This window comes from Bos indicus x Bos taurus, chromosome 8, assembly GCF_003369695.1.
Source record: "Bos indicus x Bos taurus breed Angus x Brahman F1 hybrid chromosome 8, Bos_hybrid_MaternalHap_v2.0, whole genome shotgun sequence".
NCBI classification, from domain to species: Eukaryota; Metazoa; Chordata; class Mammalia; order Artiodactyla; family Bovidae; genus Bos; species Bos indicus x Bos taurus.
Window position 1 is genome coordinate 36533307 of NC_040083.1, and position 23587 is coordinate 36556893.

Sequence of the window (23587 nt, forward strand, 5' to 3'; positions counted from 1 at the left end):
TAAATGAATTATATGCAAAGAATCATTTAATTATTTTTAAAGTCCCAAGAGTTTTATCCTAACTTCACAGTTGAAGAAACTGAGGCTTAGAAAAGCTAAATAAGGCTTCTAATGAATATGAAAGATTCCCAGGTGCACAGCTACAAAGAACCTTGTTATTTCCAGGGCACACCACTCTGGGGGTAAATTAGTCTAGTTAAAACCTTAAGAAAAACCATAAACCTCTTGTTTTGACTCTATTCCACTGGTGGCTACTTCAGACTTGAGCAAAGCACTAACACCCACTTCTAAGAATTTCTGAGGGTTTCCTGTGTTCATTCTCCTTTGGGAAACTAGACAGTCCTTTTATTTCCTTTCTGTCTTGTTACTTCTGGTGCACTTCTGCTTACTATGCTTGGTGTTCTTTCTTACTAGTCTCTATTCTAGATGTAAGAGTACTGAATCTAGGAATATTCATTCTGCCAGCAGCAGTCTATGATAGAATCTGAGAATTGATAGGTCAGAGCCCAGAGCAGTGCCAGTTTTTTTTTTTTTTCTTTAATTTAAGGATAATTGCTTTACAGAATTTTGTGGTTTTCTGTCATACACCAACAAGAATCAGGCATTTGAACTGATATCAGAACCAGTGGTGAAAAGCAAGTCAAAGTGGATGGAGGCCCTAGTAGAAGACTAAATGATGGAATCATTTAGTGTGTGATTTGTGTGTGATTTGTGTGTGATTTGTATGTGATTTGTGTTTGATTGACAAGGCCAACACCATGGAGAAATTAACTGCAAGATCAGGGCCAACATCCATAGAATCAAAGCTGAGTCACTGAAGAACACCTTTATCTCAAACTCCCTTTGAAAGTCCTCATTTTCTCAATTAGCAGAATCTCAATGTCGACTCAGAGGATGTTCACAGAAACATCTTAGAACTGAAAAACAGCCTCAATGTTTCCCTTTTTGATAGAATAATACCTGGCACATAGTAGACATTCAATAGATTTTAGTTGGAAGAAAGTTCATGCATTCTGAAATGGAAGTGCTCATCAAGGATGATTAAGTTAGACTTGAGAGAATGTGAACTGCATGGGACAAGCTCACTTGTTTTTCAGCCATTTTGATTTTAGAAGTGCTTCTTTTGGCATTTCATTGCTATTTATGGCTGGCTGGAAAAGATTTATAAGTTTAGAAGGAGAAGGTGTGCATACCTCTGCACATGGAGACATGTAAGGGTTCCCCAGACATCAAATAATTCTAATGATGTTTTGATGAGTTAAGGGTAAGTGAATCAGAAATGTATTGATTCAGTTTCCTTTGTAATATACAAGGGTTTAAAATTCTGGGAAGAGCTCAGATACCAAGTTTAAAAAATAGGAAGCAAAAGTTGCCAAACTATGGTATAGTCGTTTTCTTCCTAATCTAAACTGAGGATGTAGATAAAACAAATGGCCAAATACATTTTTTTTTAAAGTTTGGTTTAACGTTAAAATAGTTGGACCTGGGTTATTGATCCTGGGCATCTATCTCTGCTTCCATAACATGAAGTGACAAAAATGATAGCTAGTATTTTTTTCAGAATGTTAGTATCAGTCACACACTGTTCTAAATGCCTTGCATAGATTACCACGTTGAAGTCTCAGGATAGTACTATAAAGTAGGTGCTCTTAATATCATCATTTTATAGGCTGGGCTACAGAGGCACAGGGCTATTAAAGGTTATCTCAGGTCACGCAGTTAATGATTAAAAAATCTAAGATTCAAACCCAGGTAGTCCCACTGCCATGAACTTCTAATTCCTTGAACTAGATATCCTCTAAGGTCCCTTCTAGGCTGATTTTTTGACTATTCATTCTCTTTCATTATGATGTTAGAAACACTTGAACCATATCCACATCTGTGGAGGGCCAACAGAGGGGGACAAGACACTTAAATAAACATGGGTCTATGGACTCACAGGATATGTGCCATTTTGGAAAATGGGTCTGGGCTAAGCTGAACTATGTTTTCCAGGTACTTCAGGAATCCCAATGGCTAGAACACAGTTTGCTGATGTGTCCTACGGTCTGAGAAAATGACCAACAAAAGGTTTGATACTATTTTGACTTAACTCTGTCTGGGATGGTGTGATATCCCTATTCAAATGCTCTGAACACCGCAGAGCACCGACCATTTCCACTAACTACAAGTTTGAATTTGTTAGCTTGACATATAGGTTTTAAACTCAGAAAAACATAATTGATCGAAAACATAATTTGATCTTCTTTGGGGATGTGGTATCAAGAGTTAAGGGAAGAATAAAGTTCAGTGATCAAAGAAAAACAAAAAATCAGAAAAAATTACCCAGAATAAGAGACTTTAACTAAATTCTGATAGAGCCATAAAGTAGAATATTTTTACCCATTAGTAATGTTTGTAAGTCCATGTTTCTCAAACTATGAATGTTCCTGATAAGATTCATGAAGAGAATAAAATACTGAACACAAATATGACTATAACAATGTAAAAAAGATGAATCAAGCATAAATAAAAGACTGGAAGGAAATTAACCAAAATATTAATCATGTTTGTCACTACATGGAAAATTATACTTAATTTTTCTCTCTGTGAAGAATTTCTATTCTCCAAATATTTTATAATGAGCATGTATTTTTATTATCATCAAATAAAACCCAAGGTAAAAATATATAAACATTTTTAAAAGGCTCTCTAAAATTAACAAAATCTTTACTAATATATGCAATTCTTATGAAAGCCCTAATAATAGGATGACATCCAGCAGAAGAAATATATAAATGGTGGTATGAAAAAAAATCTGGAAAGAATAGTACATTATAAATCATATGATGTGGTTTCTTGGATTTGCTATTCACTAGCTCTGTAACCTTGAAAAATCATTTAACCTCTCTGAGCCTCAATTTCTTCATCAGTAGAGATAATAATATTTTCCCTATACCACTGAGAGTTGTTGAGAAGATTGAATGTGTATAGAAATGCTTTAGAAAAGTTAAAGTAACTACAATAGACACTATTCTTATTAACGAGTAAGAGTTAACTATTTCAATCTCTGTGAATAACACAAAGATTTCTATTTATATGTTCTTTTGTAACTCTGAATATTTACTTTTCCAAATTCCTTTGACCATTTGTGAACAGTTCTATTTGAGTATAATAAATAAAGGCTACAATTTACTAAGGTCTAATAGTGAAAGTGAAGTGAAGTCGCTCAGTCCTGTCTGACTCTTAGCGACCCCATGGCCTGCAGCCCATCAGGCTCCCCCGTCCCTGGGATTCCCCAGGCAGGAACACTGGAGTAGTCTAATAAGAGTGGTGTTAAAATGCAGAGTGGAGTGCATGTGACAAATGATGGAGGAGCATTGCTCCCCAATATCTTCATTGGAAATCCTGTTAGAATCATGGAGGAAGTTTTACAACTATTGAAAGAAAGAGATTTAGAAGACCCTCAGAGGCAGAACATGACACAGTGAAACAGGATTTCAGGAAAGGGGAATTATTAAACCGAAGAGCAAATGCCTTCTTTCCTTTCTTTTTCAAACCTGTCTTTACAACCACTATGAAAACAAATCATCACAATGTGATAAGCTTAGAGCTATAGTGGTATGTGCAAAGGGCTTTAGGAACATGGACAAGGATGTATGTGCAAAGGGCTTTAGGAACATGGACAAGGATGTATGTGCAAAGGGCTTTAGGAACATGGACAAGGATGTATGTGCAAAGGGCTTTAGGAACATGGACAAGGATGTATGTGCAAAGGGCTTTAGGAACATGGAGAAGGATGCATCAGTTTCTCTAGGTAGGCTGGAGAAGACTTCATAAAGTAGGTGATGATGGAAGCAGTTGGATTATGTAGGATGTTATGTGAGGAAAGAGGGGAAAATATTCTGGGAAAAGGGAAAAGAAAGTGCAGTGACAGGGAAGTGCAAAGGAACATGGACAGTTGTTGAGACTATGCAATGTTTTCCTTGTCTGGAATTAGTTGGGAAAGAAGTGAGAGAAGAAGATAATAGCTGGGACCAGTGCAAAGTGCCTTATGGGCCTTTATGAAAAATGTTTACTTCAGTTTAAAGATAGTTACATGGTCATATTATATTAGGCTTTACAAAAGTTAACATTGGCAGCAAGGCAGTGAATGGACAATATGGGAAATTTTCTGATCAGCAGAGACCAGGCAGGGAGCTACTTTTTTGTAAGGGATGATAAAAGTCTGAAGGCAATAATGGCAAAATGGATTAAAAAGATTTAAAAGACAATTGGGAGGAAAATGACAATTGGGACTCTAAATGACTCACATTTAGAGTCATCACTATGTGCCAATAACCGTGTGATGAGCTTTACAAGGTGTATTTTATCCCTAGAACATTATGGACTAGGTATCATAATGATGACTATTTTATGAAATGTACTGGAGGTGGGGTATGGATCCATATGCCTAATTCTGGCATGGAGATGGGCTGCTGGAGAAAGATTGTGAAAAAATGGGAGCGGTCTAGGTGATTTCCTATGGTTCGAGATTGAGATGGTGAGTGGATAGAAAATGAATAATAGAGAATAAAAAAGGGGTATGTTTGAGGAGACTGATAATATTAGAACCAGTATGGGAATTCGTGAATATGCAGCTAGGTAGAGATTCTAAGAGGCAAGTGGAGAGTGGATATGTGTGCATAAGTGCTCAGTTGCTCAGTTGTGTCTGACTCTTTGTGACCCATGGACTGTAGTCCACCAGGCTTCTCTGTCCATGGGATTTTCCAGGCAATACTGAAGTGGGTTGCCATTTGCTCCTCCAAAGGTTGGGTTGTATATAGTAAATGTTTAATTAATTCATTGGGAAGTCAAACTATTATTAAAAGAAAATGTCCATAAAAAGTCAGCTGTATTAATTGAGACAAAAAAAAGGAAGGAAGGGAGAAAGAGAGGGGAGTGGGTGTGTGGGAGAAATATGAGGGAGGGATAGAGGAAAGAAGGAAGAAAAAAGAGGGAAGAAAAGAAGGAGGGAGACAGTGAGGGAGGGAGGAAAAAAGGGAGGAATCTGCATGAAGGGAACCAGACCATCAACCTCAGAGAAGCAGAACCCTGGAATGATGTGCTCTCAACCTGCGCTGATGGCTACTGGACTATAAAGACACATTTTCTTTTCTTAAATCAGAAAAGAAGCCTAATGAAATGCAGACTCTTTTGTGCCTATGCCAGGGTGATCTGAGGTTGACAAAGAAAATGTCTTGCTAACCTCTGTGCTTAGTGTGGTCTCCAAAACCCTGAGATATTTGTTGTAATCCATTATTTTTCCCCACACAAAAAAACACTGCAGTTCCCTTTGAACTCTGTATTTGATCAGTTAATGAAGAAATCCAGTGTTTATTCTGAGACACAGCTAAAGCCACATCTTGACTTATTGACTGTTCTGGCTTTGATGGAGCAAATTACATACCATCTTAGAGGAGTCAGAATATGCTTCTTTGAGGACAGTTATCCCTCCACCTCATCTAGATTCTTTAAAAAACCACAGTATCTAAAATAAAACAATGAAATCAGCGCTCATTTACATGGGTGAAGTATTTTAAACTCTGTGCACTCTTTCTGAGTAATATTCTCCAACATGAAAGCTATTAATCCTTTCTGAATTTTAACGAATCCAAACAGCCTCTCCATCAATTTCATGTGAGAAGGGCTGGTGAGGGCCACTTTACCACAAACTTTAATTTTATAATAGAGTTCTTCAGTTCAAATGGGCTTTTGACCTAGCTAATTTAATTGTCTTTGTTATTGATAGCTGCAGAGCTGTAAATAAACTTAAGTCTGAGAATGTGCTCCTGAGGTTTACTTTCTAAACAACATTCTGGATGACCCTCCAAGTGGTAAAATTACCTTTTGTTTCTTTGGGTGTATACTGTTTTTCATCATAACCAATGTAAGAGAGGGTGGTATACAGTGTTTATTATGGCAGAATATGAGGCATCAAAATGCCTTCCTCCCTTAGAATCACACTCCCACCGGGATTATCCTGAGCTAACTCCATAACCACTTGGCCAAGGGGAAAAAAAAAAAAAAAAAACACACAGTTAAATAAATGAAAATATCCAGTTTGAACCAAGAGGGTGGATATAAATTGGCTTGGAGGGGAATGCTCTTTGATGAGCAGGGTTAAAAAAGAGCATTTGGGAAGAGAAAGTTCCCTTTCTCCTCGTCATGTTTTGTGGAGGTCTGTTGAATCAATGGAGCTTCTGGAGTGTGGGACAACCTTAGGGGAAAACCACGGCAGTGCCCAGGGGAAGGAGCAAAGATCAATGCCCAAGATTTTTACATTTCTTGAGGGTTGTTTCTTTGCGCGCGCGCGTGTGTGTGTGTGTGTGTGTGGGTGGGTGTTGTTCCGTTTGTTTGCTTTAGTCTTTCCTGCAGAGAGCTGAAGCAATCCTGAAATATCATTATGCCAGGACTGGTTTGTTTTCCTTTCCTTCCTCTTTTTCTTCCTTCCTTCCCTTCTTCCCTGCTAACTTCAATCCCTGCTCCTCTTTCCCACATTGCCAACCACCAGGCAAGTGTAACTATTCAGATACACTTGATATGCATTCTTTAAAGTATATATATGTGTATATGTATATATATATATATATATATATACACACACACACACAATATGAATTTTATGTATTTTTAATGGATACAAATGGAATTATCCTCCACATCTCATTGTTACTTCCTTGCTTAACTCAGCATGGTTTTTTAAGATCCATGTGTGTTGCTATGGGTTCATCTAGTTGGTTGCTTCTAAGTACTCCATAGTATTTCACTGGGTGGATCCAATATGTTTTACTTATTCAGTCCCCAAGCTATAAGCAACTTGATTGACTCCAACTCCCTACTATCTAAAAAAATGCTACACTTAGATGTCCTTGTACATATTGTCCACTTTTCCTTCTGATATATATCCAGGAGGTATATTTGTAAGAAATACTACCTGATATTTGATTTACTTTGGCTAGAGTGGCTTACAGAAGAACTTAACCTGGCTGCATCTCAGTGGCAGTACACGATGGTTCCCATACTCCCACAGTTCCACTAGAAAGTGTTAGTTGCTTAATTGTGTCTGACTCTTTATGACCCCATGGACTGTATCCTGCCAGGCTCCTCTGTCCATGGAATTCACCAGGCAAGAATTCCGAAGCGGGCTGCCATTCCCTTCTCTGACCCAGGGATCAAACCTAGGTCTCCTACATTGTGGGCAGATTCTTTACTGTCTGAGCCATGAGGGAAGCTGCACAGTTCCATTAGTGCTTGATATTGTCCAAAATGGTAAACTCAGTGAATCTAATTACTGATGAATCAGATTACCTCTTTGTCCGCTCAGTAGTCTTTTGAGTTTTTTCTTTTGTGAATGATCTGTTTATGTCTTTAGCACATTTTTGTATTTGGTTCTTATCTTTTTCTTGCTGATTTTTCAGGATTTAAAGAAAAAAATGATTCCATATAAAGAAATCTTATAAAGTAACTTCTTATAAAAATTTCTTATAAACTTTAAAATGTATAAATAACTTCTTCAAATCTGTTACATATTAATTTTGTTCCTAATGTTCTTTATTGAACTGGTATCTCTAACTTTAATGTGGTAAAATTTTAATTAATGAATGATTAATCATTTTGCTTTTAAAATTATTCTATGTTATCTTCTATGATCTTTAAATTTTCTTTTGCATTTAAGTCACAATCATAAATCCTTAATCATAGAGTCCTATGTTAGCTTGAGAATATCTATTTTATTTATCTTTCTATCTGTCATCTATCAAGAGAGAGATGGCCAATTTTCTGGACAGTCCTTTTCCTATTAGTTTGTGGTACCATTTAATCATGCATTACATTTTTCTATATATGTGATTTTATCACTAAGCTCTCTATTCTGTTCCAGAAACCTATTTGCCTGTTCTTGCACCAGTGTATGAACAATTTTTACTCTGAAGACTTTATAATATGTTTTGATAGGACAAGTTTCCCCTTTACATTTTCAAAGATGGCTTTTCCCCCTTCCATTCACATTTAAATAAATCTTTATTAGATTGCTCAAAAAATATCAAGCTGACTATTTTTTTTTGGAATTACATGCAACTTACAGATTCATTAGCATACCTAGTATATAATATTATTATCAAGTTGTCATATTCAGGAGTATGCAACATCTCCTTTTAATCAATTCTTCTATGTTCTTTAACAGAGATGCATGTATGTATCCGCTCCCTCCCCACAGTGAACAGAGAGCTTGTGTACTCTTGGTTAACTCTTAAAACCTTTTTTTTTGTTTCTATTTTGAATGGTATTCTATTTTTGGTTTTATTTCCTGTTTGTCTTGATTCATTTGTTCCTCCTCCAACCCTCACCCCCTATCTTTTCCCTGGGTTTAGGCTTATGTCTGAAAAGACACACACACACACACACACACACACACACACACACATCAGCATTCTCCCTTCATAGAAAGGTTAGTATTTTGTATGGTGGATCTAAAATACACTGAAATCCTCAATCTGGCTGAGGCTGAAACTTTAATACCTATGTCAAGTCCAGGATTAATAACAACAACATTCTTATTACTAGGGAGATTTGAACTTTCTTTTAGGGAGTTTAAAATGCTTTACAAATATCACCCCCTTAAAATCCCACAGCACTTCTAGGTGATAAGGATGTATGTAGATGGAATTGGTAAGATTCTGTCTTTATCTGTCATCCAAGGCCAAATCTTGACTTCATTTGATGTACCAACCAGTGAGACTCAAGGAGGAGCCCTATTACAGGGAAGACAACTTCCTGACTAGAAAAATCAACCTATGCACATGCTTCGAGATGGGCTCCCTATATAGGAACCAGTGGCTGAAGCCAGGCCAACATCCCTCTGAGAGAATACTCTGTTTTGCCTGTATTTGCCTTTTCCTCCCACTCTCTTTCCAGCCTATCCCTTCCCCTTTTCCCCAAATCCAAGAGATATAAAAAAAGTAGTCAAAGTTAATCCAAAACAAACTGCTAAATATATTTTATAAGCTTCCATGTACCACTTAAAATGCCAGACTACTAAACAGAAGACATCAAGTATATTCTCAAAGGCACTAACTGGAGGTGGAATGATTTTACTAGTCTTTAGACAAAAACTTGTGACTTCTATGCTTGTAAGTATTATTTTACTCTCTTGGGAAAATGAAAAGTTCTTTTCCCTCTCCTCTTCCTTCTCTTCCTTCTTGTCCTCCTAGTCTCTCTTTTCCTCTCTTTCTTAATAATGGGCTATTTAAAAATGAGGCAAAATAGCCAAAACATGTTGTAAATGAATAGACACATGCTGTGATCATTTTATCAGTGATATCCAAGGAGATTTATAAAAAAGATGAGAGGCAAATATTTCTTTAAACTTTTCCCAAGTAAAATTATAATTTAATGAAAATAAATGTATTAATTTTCTTTTTTCTTAGGACTTAAGACAGGGGCCTGGGATAAATTTAAATTGTTACAAAACTATTTTCACAAGTGCTTCTGGGATATTTTCTTCAGAAGAAGAAAACAAATATATTTTGATCACTTTGATCAAAAATCCAACTATAAAAATGATAATAATTCCCCCCATACAATAGTGCTGCTCGTACTACATTCTAGTATACAAATATTTACCCCTAGTGACTTTTCCAGATTTATAACAATTTAGTTTTGAGTATTCCTTAATCTTAAACCACCTGATTTGGGGATGATTAGAAAGAAGAAAGGATGAAAAGTAGGCGAGGTTTCCACAATGCAGAATTGGGAGATGTGGAAGAACTGAGGATGATTTTGCTTTTAGAATTATTACAGCTGCCTGCTTATATTGTGGGGAGTGAAATTATGGAAAAGGGGCAGATGGACAACCACCCCGATTCTGTGAAATTTCAATGTTCTCTGGCTTTAAGTTATGATGAACAGAGCAAATATTATAAATAGTACTGTCTTTGAGGACAGTACTTGAGAAATAAAAGTAAACTTATTAAAGAAAGATTGCATCTGTCTCTTTCCATCTCAGGTATAAGTTATTCTGTACCCTTGGGATGGGTTATAGAACCCCAGAGAAGACAGTCTATTATTTCAAACCTTAAAAAAGAAAGTATCAAAACTGGAGAAAAATTACACTGACATATTTTAATTCAAGTTTGAACACAGAAATGATTTAATCCACTGAATTGGTTGCTTAAAAACTCTAGAAGGGCTTGAGGAAGATTCTAGGCAAAGACTATAAGAATTAATTTGAAAGCAACACTGCAGAACTGATCTATGAAAAGAGCTGCTACCACTGACACAATAAGAAAGGTGAGGGATAAACAGGAAGTTCAGGAACAAGGAATCCATTGCCTCAATTGCGGGCTCCCACCACACTCCTGCAATGATCTGAGCACCAGCAAGCTACTGAGAAAACAACTGGCTTCAGAGCCACAACAACACAGCCACAAGCCATGTCAATAGAATGGATATTCCATCAAACTCTCAATACTCATAAAATTATGGACTGGATACTTAGAGTGCTTCTTCTGTTGCTGAAAAACCCAATACCCACTAGCAAATGCCCCCCATATCATTTCTGCATGCCAGTTCTCTCATGGGTGAATCTGCTTGGTGGAAACCAAACAGTTGCAGGATTCAGGCTCTAAGGCAGTCTTGTAATAAGGCATAGCACAAGGAAATTAGAACAGAGTTGAATGAGCTAATCTCTACCACATATACTCTATTCATATTATTTGCAAACAAGCAAAACAAATTTATGGGTATCTTATAAAAACTGTTGTGGCAAGAACTTGTAAAGTTACCAGTGGACAAAAACAGCAATAGAAAATTATAGTCCAAATTTGCATTAATTTTAGATGTATAAAATATCACTGGAGTATTCTTTATTTAGTATTATTTTACTTGAGGTAAAATATTTTCAAAGTCATCATCAGTTCACTCACAACCTCAGTCCCCCTTATTTTATTTTTTTATAAGTTCTCATACTTTCATCTATAATTCCTTTATTGTCAGAGTTGTCAGAGATATAATGGTCAAAGTTATAGAGGGAATATTCAGTAAGAATCATTTCTATTAGTACCGAACCTTATACTTCTAGTAATATATCATCTTAAGATTGCCATTTTCATATTTACCTTTTTCCTACTTTTATGCTAATCAGTTAAGAGATATAGAAGATTGCTTCAGAATGTATTTTTTAAATGAAAAGTGAAGGCCTAATTATAGAGAGACACATGATCATCTACATATTACACATGGCTTTAGAGAGATTAAAGCAGTGTAATATGGGCTGGAGAGTGAGGGATGTGGGGTGTGACTTCAGAGGATACCTGACCTGACAGGAGTACGGGTGGAGTATTTGGAGAGAGGGAAAGTCAACATTGTCCAGCCATGAGTGTAAGTTATACCGAAAACTGATTGGGAAGTGAGCCAAAAAAATAACAAATAAACTCTGCTAATATCTATAGAACTTATTACCACTCCAGGGAGTCCACTCATCACTTGGGCAGAAGTTTTATGGGCTCTCAAATGAGGGCTTTCTTCAGATTAGAGGAAAGAAGCTCATCATTGCCACACAACTTTACTAAGCTCCACATCAACTGCCTTTTGAAAAAATTGTGCTCATTTTAAAGAGCCCAGAATATCCATATGCCTCAGATAATAGAGTGTGGATGGACCTGTAGTCAAGGAAGAGGTCGATTGCAAAGTAAATCTTAGTACTAGTACTATAGTGGCCCCAAACACCGAGGACACACTAGCTCATTACCCAGAATAGAGATGTTCACCTACATAATCTCCCTTGACCCTCACAATATTCCCAGGCAGAAGACACAGAAACTATTACCTTCATCTAATAGATAAGACAATAATGCTCAGAGAGATTTTATAACTAACCAAGAGTAACACTGCTCATAAACAATAGAACACAGAACTGGAACCAATTTTTTCTGACTCCAAGGTCTGTGCTTTGTCAATGTACTGATTCTGTTGATGTATATCCATTATAAAGGGGGAGAGCAATGCAAACTGTATCACAAAGTTGAATTTAATCAAAGTGTTGTTTCTAATCACAGTAGATTGAATTTAGTAGGTAAATAGCCTTACTAAGAGGAATCGGATTTTTGAAACCTGAATTTAACTTGAGTAGAAATATATCCTGAAGCTATGTTATCATAAGAAAACAATTTTTTTTAGAAAATCATCAGTGTCAAAGCAGTGATTGATTTGGTCAGTTCAACTAAACTCCAGTTAATTACATGGAAAAAAAAATTAAAACTGGGGAAAGATGCAGTCAAGATAGTCATTTGATATGAAATAAGATCAACAATCATTACATTTTCCCCCACTATTCCAATAATGATGTTGTTATAATATAGGGAAATAAATCTATACATATATAGGATCCTAATGTTTCTCATTACTTTATACATCATTTATTAAAATCTATGTATGTCTACACAAGGCTGAATTGTCAATCCTAATTTTCCTACCATCTCCTCTACCTCCTGTGCTAGAAAAAATTAATTTAGATAATTTATTTGGTATTCATTTTCTTCTCTATTCATTCCATACAATTCGAAGCACTGGTAGGTGACAAGTACTGCATGACAGTAATAATGAAAATTTAATGGCATTTCTGCATCAGAGAGAAGCTGACCCTGAGAAACTGTGCTTGAACCAGAAGTCATCTGGTGTTTCTTTCTAGCTCTAGGCAAAAGCTCTCAGGGAATGCAAGAGAGAATCCTTAAACAAAGGCATCACTGATGACATTAGCTATAATAATAAGGAAAAATTTTTGATTGAGTGAAGGCAGAGTTTCCTCATGGTTAAGATACTGGTATCTAAAAAACTAGAAACAACCCAAATATCCAGCACTGGATGAATGAATAAACACAGTGAGGTATATCCATGGAATAGAATTGTACTTAGTAAAAAGGGCTGAACTGTTGATTTTTTCAACAACGTGGATGAATCTCAGTGCATTATACTACATGAAAGAAGCCAGACTCAAGAGCCTTCATGCTTTATTATTCCATTGATAGGACATTCTGGAAAAGTGAAAACTATAAAGAAAACAGACAGATCAGTGATTTCCAGGGACTGGGAAAAGGGGAGGGGACTGATTAGAAAAGGGCATTCATAAGGAGATTAGGGAAAATGATAAAACTGTTCTACATCTTGAGTAGGTAGCAGTTACAAGGTTGGGTACATGTACCAAAACTCATAGAATTATAAACCAAACAAGGCCCTCTTACTGTATATAAATTATACCTAAAATATGATATTGGGTTCCAGAGTTTGATTTGTTGGGTTCAAATCAAATCCTACCTCAGCAATATGTTATTTGTATAACTTGGGCAAATTACTTGCTTATTCATGTTTTTTTTTTTTTTTGGAGTCCTCATTTGTAATATAAAGAGCATAATAATACTGACCTTATTGCATTGTCATGAGGATTAAGTGAAGTAATCTATATGAATTGCCTAGAACAATGTTTGACATGGATTTACTTTCAACAAAGAGAAAATCATAAGCTTCTGCAGATAACAGCTGTATACTTACCACTGCTGCCTCTTACGTTATGCCTATCGTCCCTCCAGGACTTCTTCATATTCACACAAGTTTTTCCAGGACCACAGTTTATGCCCTGGACTTCCCCATTTGCCCCCAAGCGCCGGTAAGCCTACCGTGAGGACACCACCACTCCATCCTCCTTTTGCCAGTCACTGGTGCTTAGAATAGCTGGTTGCATGACACATTTTCTCTTAATGGCAGCCACACACTGTGCTTGTCAAGGCTAGAAAAAACAGATGACAGCACACAATTCAATCATCTCTCTGTTGATTTATTCATGATGACTGACTTTTGATATTTTTTCTTATCCAAAATATCAAAGAATGTCATTTATAAACAAAAAATAAGAAATGCTTGCAATAATATATGCAACTCCTTCTTTGTGATTCATTTCAAAGCACTACAGGTCCTGAAAACTCCTCTAGGCAGCATTATTTGGTACTGCAAAGAGTTTAGATAGTTTGGAGGTCAAGAAAAAAAAAGGAAATTACTTTCTTCCAATATCAAAGCTAATGGTGAGGAACCATGGCATGGATCCTCTAAAACAATGGATAGGGCCCAAATTCTCTACATGGTACAGTGCTTTACTTTGGAAAGCATTATCATTTCTTTTTCCAACAGATTGCTTTTGTAATTATATTTTGCTTATGTCATTGCCATTACTTTGCATTCTCTGAGAACTCAACAAGGACAACTGAGGTGAGGAGGAAATAAAATGACCTAGAGATATACTAGACTCATCTTCTGGAGGTCAGAAACCTGAATGTACAATATTACTTCTTCAAGTTGATACCCTAACCAAAAGAAGACAGATAATAAGCCTTGGTCTTATGTTAAATGCAAATTATTCTGGAGAGGCAATATATTCAATCTTGTTAGTTGTTTACATCTTACTGAAAACAAGTTTATAACATGATTTGTTGATGAGGGTGAGGCTGGAGATGAGGAACAAATGAGAGGTTTGACAACTGTAGAGATTAAGGGTGATGCACTTCTAAGGGCTGTAATGATATAAAAAGTAGACACTGGGGCTACTAAAGCCCAACTTTTCTTACTTAACAGTTATCAATTCTTGGATCATAAAGTGGCCTATTTTTTTTTTAATGTACTTGGAAGCTGATTGCACACTGAAATGCTTTTGAATTTATTTTCTACACAACTAAATGCTACTCCTTCTGATTCTGGATGCAAAAGCAAAGTGCTGGCATTCAGCTAGTCACATTAATGCAGTATAACCTTACTCGATGCTTTGGAGAGAATATGAACACATAGACTCTTATTTCTTTTATAAATACAGCAAAGTTTCATTACACTCATATCTGTATGCTGTGCATGTGTATAGTATAGCTCACTTTCTGTAGTAGACTCAAAAGATAGCCAACAGCAATCTATCCTTCCTCATACAAGCATTCCTTTCTATCCATCAAGAAATAGAGTATATTTTCCCTCCTCTTTATCTAGGTGGGAACTCTGACTTGTAACCAAAAGAGTGTGGTAAAAATGATATTTGGGACTTCTGAGGTCAGACCTTAAGATTAACAGTCCCTACTTCCTTCTCTTAGAAGTCAGTTGCCATGCAAAATCTCCAGACCACCATGCAAGAGACCACAATGCTGTGAGTAGCTGGTCACATGGACCATACTAGTGAATGAATCCCAGGAAGTAACCCTAGTTGATTTAACTACAAATAAAAGAACTACCCAGTTGAATATATCAACTAACAAAGCAAATAATAAATTGTTGTGGTTTTGTCACAAAGTTTTGAAGTGATTTGTTATGCAGCAATAACTGAAACATTTAACTTCCCTATTTATTCACATATGCCATATCTCAAAAGGATTAAAAAGAAGGAAGCCAATAAACTTGCATACCAATATAATGGATCCTTAAACAACATGGGTATGAACCTCATGGGTCTACTTACATGCAGTTTTTTGGTTTTTGTTCAGTAGTAAATACTACAGTACTACATGATCTATGATCTGAGGTTGGCTGAATTGTAGATGCGGAACTGAGTGTATGTAGGAACTGTAAATGCACAGGAACTATAGATACAGAGATTCAACCATAAATTATACTCAAATTTTCAACTGCACAGAGGGTTGGCACCCCTAACCACCATGTTGTTCAAAGGTCAAAGGTAATTAAGATGCATACAGGTTCATAAGTTATACTCTTCATTCCAGACTCCAAGTAACGAAAAGTTTTCAATTTATATTAATGCTTCCCATTATAATTAAGCCATCATGATAGAGAACCTTTTTTTCTTTAAATGAAGAAATCAGTCTCCATATCCATTAGGTTTGGAAAAAGATCCCCTTCCAATGTGGTATTCCATTCTTATAATATAAGCTGGAGGCAGTAGTAAAATCAGAAATGCATGTAATTGAAAGGTATATCCATCTATTCATTCATATTGTTTTCCCTGATGAACATTTAAAAAAATTTATGGGCTTGTTTGAAAAATGTGGAAGAAAAAAATAATCAATGGAGTAACCATGATTTATAAAGGTGAAACCTTCATGTCATGAATATTTTATCAGAGAAATGTGTAAGCCATGAGATTTTATCTGAATGCATTCCTCAATCTGATGTGATAAATTCATAAATGGATTGACACCCATTATAATGGAAATGATCATTGGATACATAGGAACAGCACAAGGGCTATAAAACAAACTTCATTTTCAGTAGGCTTCCAGGAGTCTGAGAAATAATTTGGATCAAAGGTGGTTAAATATCATCAGTGAGGAGAGGACAACAAGAAGAGGCAATGATTTTCTGCATGCTTTGCAGATCAACATCAAAATGAATCAAAATCCCAGTGTGTGGAAGAATTGGGCCAAACCTTCCCTCTTCTTCCTAGTACTGGATCAGATGCTTCCCTCCCTCAGAAACCATTTCAGTGAGGAATCTAGTCACCTTTAATTTTCTTGCCTATAGTCCGATTTTCCCAAGTATCTAATTGTTTTTAAGCATGTCCACGCAGTTGTGAAAGTTTTGGAGACATTGATACACACAATGGAGAAAGCAAGTGACATTTTTTGGAGAAGAAACAACTGACCTAGTTCAAGAAGCTCATAGTCAAGCAATTAGTGATACATCTAGTGGCACAACAAACACCCATCTGTCCCCGGCAGAGCAGGAGGCAGCACGAAAAACAAGGTAAAGTAAAAGCAGATCAAAAAAGAAGCATATTCAATAAAGGGCTCAGGCATAATGCTGCCAAGGCCAGCTCAACATTGAGGTTTCAGATGGCAAAGTCATGAGGGGTTGGATGGCCCAGGCTGGGTTTGACCTCAAGAGAGTTTTCAAAGATGGCCCATGATGGTATGATTTCATTCTCAAACTATTGATTTCATTGAAGAAATATGAAACTTTCCAAGAGTCATTGGGAATAACGTAGAAAGGGTCAGAAGTTAATTTAACAGCAGGGGCATTAACTGAGTCTAACATGTTTCCTTGCAGAGGAAATGAACCATGGATTTGAAAGCAGTCTTTTCATGACTCTGTACAGGTGTTTGTGCCTCCATTAGTGAACTCCTCAACCTGGAGCTGAAAATAGTCTGTTTATGTTGATGTCAGATAAGCACAAAGCTGCAAGGTAGATGGGGAAATATACTTAATTATTAAGGCACAAAGGACATAATGGGAAGGTGTACCAGCGAGAAGGAAGCACATGTGTGCTGAATTATCAACCTTCTGGACTCTAATTGGCTGCCCCTTCTTGGTGGACAGGGTTGGTGGTTTTCCTTATTTAAGAGACTAACCATGGAACAGACCATACACCTTCAGACGTGGATACCAGAGACACTAATAACTTTTTAGCATGCAAAAATGTTCCTTAGTCTTTCCCTTACTTACTATGAGTCAGATAATGTGTACTACATATATGCACATACAAGTATGCATTTTTAAATAAACTTTAAATAGGGAAAATATAATCTGTTGTATAGTCTTTTCTATCCTTGGTATCTAGCAAGTAGGTACTCAATAATTTTTTATTAAATATGTGAAAAGAATGAATGAATAAAGTTCTTGGAAGTCTTCTGGAAATACAGGGCATATTTATATCTTTACTTAAATATTTAGATTTCCTTCTTTGATTTAGAGCCAAAGTGGTAAAGAAAAAAAGTACATCAAAGCAAAACAGAAAACAGAATTAGACAGGGATTTAGATTCTTATTTATGGAGTTTTACCAACTTTCTGAAGCCTTGAGAATTCTACCCCTCTGGATTTTAGGCTCCTCAGCATAAAAGGTGGGAAGGGCGGTGGGGGAATGCTATTATGTTCAAAGTATTCTCCAGAGACAATATTCTACGATTTCATAAAGAAGATATATTTTTAGAGCATGATGTGGGGATTAGTAACTTCATGAGATGAAAGAATCATAACACATAAGAGCTAAGGAATAATTTCAATTCAGAAATAGAACAATAAGAAAATATTTTAAAGAATCTGGTTCAATACCATATCGTAAGGAAGATACATGGTTAAAATAGGCAGGATGAATGGAAGTCCCATCATTCTTAAATATTTCCAGTTATGCCTATTTATTTATCTAGAAACTGATCTGGAATTGTTTAACTGATTGATGTGAAGAGGAAAGCTGCTCCAAAAGTATTCTCTTTCTCTCTCTCTCAATTTCTCTGTGTCTCTGCTTGTTTATCAGTCTGCCTCTGCCTGTCTGTCCTTCAAACACACACACACAGCAGACCAGAAAAATTCCCAGGAGCAATCTTCAAACAATCTGGCAAGTAAATGTAGCATATAGCTTCAGATGATTCTATCTGGCCTGGTTGCTAGCCAAACAAGCCTTGAGGAGTAGAATCTTCCTTTCCCTCACCAGCCATTCATGCAGCGGCAAGTTATTCTGATTTTACTCTAATCATAAAGAGATTGTGAATTTAAAAATGCTCTCTTCATGTCTGTTAAGAGTCTTACATTTTTGTTATACATATGCCATTCCATCATTGTTTACACAGTAATCTGCTTATTGGAAGATAGTTGCTACTAAATGAAGCTAAAACGGACTAAATCAAAACAAAGCTGAATTCCTTTGGCTTTCCCCATTTCCTTCACCCTCAGCCTTCTATCTCTTAGTTAGCTGATAAAACAGTTCACTTTGTAAACATGCATGAAAAGTATGCAAAAAGTCCTCTACAAAGAGATGTTGGCAGCTGAGGATATGTCATTTTAGACTTATGGTCCATTATAACATTAGATTCATCTATCAAAAAGCAAAGATCTATGCTAGTTTTTTCTTTCCCTCCTTCATTAGTAAAATCCATTTTAAGGTCTCCAGGAGGTAAATTATTTTTAGAATTAGCTTTTTTTTATTAGTCAGGTTGCAGAGTGTCGAAATTGCACTGAAGCCAGTGGCACTTCACTGAGCTTATTAATATTGATATGATCATTCTGTTCTGTGCTGAGTGACACTGCTAACCTTCCCTGATGGCAAGGATTCTTTTTAAAGGGACCACACAATTAAAAGAAAAAAGATCCTCAGGTCTTTTACTCTGGTGTTTTTGAAAGGGCAAGTAGAATATCTGCATCAGTTTGCTATGATTCAATTCATTCAAACGATGTTTCTTGAGCACGAGTTTTGAGCTAACACAATGCTAGATGCTGAAGTTTCAAAGACCTCCAATATGTGATCCTACTCTTTAAGGGGTTCAGTCTACCCAATAAAGATTTCTCTAGTACCTATTATGTGCTAGGTGCCATATTGAGAGCTGCAAATTTAGAATGCTTAGAAGCATGGTCTCTATAGTCAAGGGACTTACTAATTGAGAGGATAAACATTTATTCCAGTATAAAGATCCCCATGGGATCAGTGAGGAGATTATGTTCATGGGGAGGAAGTCTTCAAGGACAGATATTTGAATAGGGTTTGGAAAGATGCATGGAGTCTCAGAGATGGAGATTAGGGATGCAAAAAAGGAGGAAAGGACTAAAGAGATGTTCAGAGGGAACAGTATGAGCAAAGAGAAGCAAAGTTAACCTAGAATATAATTAGGAAACAGCAAATAGTTATGTTTAAACAGAAAATGTATTTGAGGATATAGTGGGTGATAGCAGAAATTGAGTTGTGGCCATGGTGTTGAAACCGAAATGCCAGCTGGAGTAGTCTGAGGTAAATTTCCACAAAATTGGGCACCTGGCAAAAGTTTCCAAGGAAGGAATCCAACCCATTGCTTGTAACAGCAGTTTTTGATTCAAGTTCAGTTCAGTTCAGTCGCTCAGTCATGTCTGACTCTTTGTGACCCCATGGAATGCAGCACTCCAGGCTTCCCTGTCCATCACCAACTCCTGGAGCTTACTCAAACTCATCTTGACCGAGTCGGTGATGCCATCCAACCATCTCATCCTCTGTCATCCCCTTCTCCTCTTGCCTTCAATCTTTCCCAGCATCAGGGTCTTTTCCAATGAGTCAGTTCTTCTCGTCAGGTGCCCAAAGTATTGGAGCTTCAGCTTCAGCATCAGTCCTTCCAATGAATATTCAGGATTGATTTCCTTTAGGATTGCCTGGTTGGATCTCCTTGCAGTCCAAGGGACTCTCAAGAGTCTTCTCTACCACCACAGTTCAAAAGCATCATATCTTTGGCACTCAGCTTTCTTTATAGTCCAACTCTTACATCCACACATGACTACTGGAAGAACCATAGCTTTGACTAGATGGACCTTCGTTGGCAAAGTAATGTCTCTACTTTTTAATATGCTGTTTAGGTTGGTCATAACTTTTCTTCCAAGGAGCAAGCGTCTTTTAATTTCATGGCTATTTCATTTTGATTCAAGGCTACATTAATCTTTCTATAGGCAGACATCAAACTTGGGATAGTATTTTACCAAACAATTCTATTTTTTTTTTTTTTTTGGAACTGGGACCCAGTTTGTCATTAACTGGTATAATCTATGAATCAAAATGCCCAGTAGTTACGGAAGGAAAGTCAACCTTTGGTTTACCATAGAAGATAAGATGACATTTTGCAATTTATATTAAATTTACAATCAGAAATTTCTTAGATTTTAACCTTTAAGTGTAATCTCCATTACTGTTGACAACACATTGTATATCCACAACTGAGATTTAAGAAAAATAAGATTCTGAAAGCTTTCACAGCAATGGGAAAAGAAAGTCTGAGGTCACCTGTTAGAGTTGCTTGGGAATCAGTCTGGATCTAACAAAGGACTTGGGGAAAGATCTTTCATAGCTTTGTCAGTCACTATGTTAAACATAAAATGCATGCAATGAATTATAGGGTCTTTTGTTTTTGTTTTTTCCAAAACTTTTTCTGAAAAATAGAATAAAGAACAATGAGTATCCAGAACAAACATTATAGGAATCAGTAGAACTAAACCTAATATAATCAATATTAAAAACAAAATTCCCTTACCTTGTAAAGCATAATGCTATGGAAGATAAGGAGACACTGAAAATTCACTTCATTTTCATTCCCTGCTAAACACTATCTAAGAAATAAATTGGACTTCCCAGGTGCCACTAGTGGTAAAGAACTTGCCTGCCAATGCAGGGGACATGAAAGATGTGTGCTTAATTCCTGCAGGAAAGCACGGCAACCCACTCCAGCATTCACGGACAGAGGAGCCTGGTGGGCTACAGTCCATAGGGTCTCAAAGACTTGGACACAACTGAAGTTACTTAGCACAATAAATAAATTAGCAATAGCATTGATGGAACAGACACAGTTCAACCAATAACACTGCACTGATGGTTTGCCATTCTAACTGGAAGGACAGAGATGTAAAGAAAACTTCATGACATGAGTTGATAAGTACTTAGGAGATAGGTATAAGGGAAAAGATACACTAGCCACTGCATGTCTGATTGATGGGATACTCCCTACATCAACATGATACTATTCTCTCCTGAGTGATTCATTCGTAATTAATAAAGCAAATTTAACAGTGTTTTCACTCTAGTGTGGAAGCCAGAATCAAAATCAGCATTCTCTAGCCTTAGTTGCTTGAGTGATATCTTCTAATCTGCAGCAAAAGGAAAGCCTTCTGGCTTCCTTGAATTGGGAGTTCTTTTTGCCTTCTGAAGCACTCAGAGACCCCCCAACTCTTCGTCCATGTTTTACCTGATTGTCACCAGAAACAAGGACTTATTTTTTAAGCCTACAGGTGAGTGGGTCACAATGGTGACATTACACAAAGGGAACTCTAAGCACCCTGTCCTTCAAGGAAGCAGAAATGTGAAGGCAAACAGATACCATCAACTGTGAAAACTGAAGAACTGCACATAGGCCAAAGCTAAGCAAGAATAGTTAAGTCAGTAGGATCCCAGAGAAAGGCTGCAGGGCGGCCAGGGCTATGGTCTTCAGCAAATTCTGCATACTCACAGACCCCAAGGAGGGAGAGGGACTGGGGGAAGCAAGTGGATGTGCTGGCCAGTTGACCATTCTCTTTCTTCTTCTCTTTTTAGTCTCCTTCTATGGCTTTCTATCTGACAGATACCCAGCTTACTCCAATTTGCCCTCAAATCAGAAAACATATATATATATATATATATATATATATATAAAATTATATATGGCTTCCCTGATGGCTCAGATAGTAAAGAATCTGCCTAGAATGCAGGAGACCCAGGTTTGATCCCTCAGTCAGGAATAACTCCTGGAGAAGGGAATGGTTACCCACTCCAGTATTCTTGCCTGGAGAATTCAATGGACAGAGGAGCCTGGTGGTCTACAGTCCATGAGGTTGAAAAGAGTCGGACACAACTGAGAGAATAACATTTTTTTTTTCAAAATTATATATGTATATAATTATAATTAAGTTTCTCAATGTATATCAATTATATGACTTACATTCTTAAAGTGAGCTAAGAAACAACTTTAGTATTGTCATATGTGAAAAATTCAGCTTTTTGTGACTAAATTAGCTTTGCTCTCCAATGAAAGCAGCAGCTGCTGCTGCTGCTGCTGCTGCTAAGTTGCTTCAGTCATGTCCGACTCTTAGTGACCCCATGGACTGCAGCCTACCAGGCTCCTCCGTCCATGGGATTTTCCAAGCAAGAGTACTGGAGTGGGTTGCCATTGCCTTCTCCGCCAATGAAAGCCATGAAGGATCAACTCAGAAAGGGGTTGGAGGCTGTAGGACCAACTATAGGAGAAAGTAAGTAGTCCTGAACAATAAGGCGTGATTATAAAAGGAAATGGTATGATAAAGAATTCCCTTTTCTCTTGCAAACATGTAATTTTTTCAGATTTTCCTAATTGAGAAGTGGTGTATTTGTCTCTGATTTGTTGGAAGGGAGCAAATATTAATATGGCAACAGATGCCAAATAGCATAGATTTAAAAGCTTTGACACGAGTTGATATAATGTAGATCTTATTTTTATGATGTAATTGTGAATTATGCACTTTACGCATTGGTAATTAGAGAGCTGAACAGATGGAGAAAGTTTAGCTTAAAGTGATGTGTCCATTAAAATAACCTGCACTACCAAGAGTCTATTCATGTTCATGAGTATAGCAAATTTGTTCTATTAAAATATAATTTGAAGATAAGGACTTATTGTCATTGTGTTGGAGTCATCCATCTAATGATGGGAGAGAAAATGATCTGTAAATGTCACATCCACCTATTATCCTATTTTGCTTTGTAGAGGGTAGTAACTGGACATTTTGGCTGCTGTGGAAATTCTGATGTTTAGCATCTCCACCTCTCATTATTTAGACAATATCACTAAAGAAAATCAAATTAGCCACCAAATAAAAATAGCATTTCAATTATTACTTTAAGTGCATATTTTTTAGTTTATTGTTGAAAGGCCAGATGGCAACTATTTTTTTCAATGTGGATATTATATTTTTCTATTTTTATCAGACATGTTTGCACTCATCCCCCACATATTTTCCCCAACCTTTTTCAGTGGCATCTAGGGCTGCTTTTCTGCTCAGGTTTAATCTGCTTTCACAGGGAGGGGAAAATGAAATAGCTCAGATTTCTCATGTGCTCCATCTGGAGATAATGCCACAACT

General features: G+C 36.7%; 1 long non-coding RNA gene across 2 annotated transcripts in view; it reads right to left on the minus strand.

Moving 5' to 3' along the window:
- LOC113897041 overlaps nt 1–23587 on the minus strand; it is an 876355-nt gene that overhangs the window by 306144 nt on the left and 546624 nt on the right. For both annotated transcript variants that reach the window (XR_003512220.1, XR_003512219.1), the window contains exon 7: nt 13689–13798. This is a non-coding gene — a long non-coding RNA (uncharacterized LOC113897041). The remainder of the gene's footprint in view (nt 1–13688; nt 13799–23587) is intronic.